The sequence below is a fragment of the Orycteropus afer genome, unplaced genomic scaffold (genome assembly GCF_000298275.1).
Source record: "Orycteropus afer afer isolate SDZICR_OR568_19922 unplaced genomic scaffold, OryAfe1.0 scaffold00077, whole genome shotgun sequence".
NCBI lineage: Eukaryota > Metazoa > Chordata > Mammalia > Tubulidentata > Orycteropodidae > Orycteropus > Orycteropus afer.
The window spans coordinates 5,727,596-5,728,777 of record NW_006921664.1 but is presented as its reverse complement, the minus strand read 5'-3'; positions in this window follow the sequence as shown (position 1 = coordinate 5,728,777).

The following is a 1,182-nucleotide window of genomic DNA, read 5'->3' as shown; positions in this document are numbered from 1 at the left end:
TCCACATTTTTCTCCCACTCTATCCAGGACCTCCTCTTATGATCCCTTTCAGAGAAGTCAGCAGTGATAGCTGGGTGCTATCTAGTTCTTCCGGTCTCATGGTTGTGGAGGCTGGGAATTGCATGGTTCATTAGCCTTTTGGACTAATTATTTCCTTCCATCTTTGATTTTCTTTACTCTTATTTGCTTTGGATGAGGGGAGACCGATAGTTACACTTTAGATGGCTACTCGCAAGCTTTTAAAATCCCAGTCACTATTCACCAAATTAGGATGTAGACCATTGCTTTTGTGGACACATTATTATTATTATGCATGAGAATGTACTTATATTACTGCTCATCTTTATCAGCAAATGGCTTAGTTCACGGAAAGTCTTAAATACCTTTTTCCTTGTCCTTTCTTTATTCATGGATCAGATCCTTTGCCAGATCAGCAATAGAAACTAAAGTTACTTCCTTTCCCTACATTCTGTTGACTTCTGTTCAGCTCCCTCATAATTCTTATTCCCTGTGTGTTCAAAAGGTTGGTCTCCTCCCTTCCCACATACCCTGCTTCCTTTGCTGATGAGTAGGAATTACATCCCACATTCATTATTAAGTCCTGCAAGCTTTAACATTTCGATCCTTTTCTGGTAGAGATCTCTTCTTGACATGTACAAACACCTACTCATTCTTAACATTTCAGAACACTATTTAAAAATGATATAGCAATTTCAAAATAGATTTATAGCCTTGTTTCCTCACAATAGCCCTCCTTTTTATTACCCAAACATTTATTCACTTCACTCTGGGCTGCAAATCTGAAAAGTGGTAGATTTCAGGACTAGTGGTGAGTTGCCAGATAACACTGTTTCCTAATTAGGAAGGAGGAACCCTCAGGCAGAAGTCACCCTGAATCCAAATCTCCCAGGCAGAAGTAAATAAATGCTTTATGACCCACAGTCAATGGAATTTTTAATGTGTCATGAAAGTAAATTGAACAGAAAAGATCTAATGCAGAAGGAGGAAACAAAAGTGTGGAGTTTTATTCAAGGACATTATGAAAGGGCAGGTAAACCTATGTTAGTGGTTTAAAAGCAAATGTCAAGTGAGACAAAGTTTTTTGGGGGACCTCACAGCTTGCTGTCTAGAATGCTACTCTGTGGTGGAGCAGATATATATACAAGATATATATACTATATA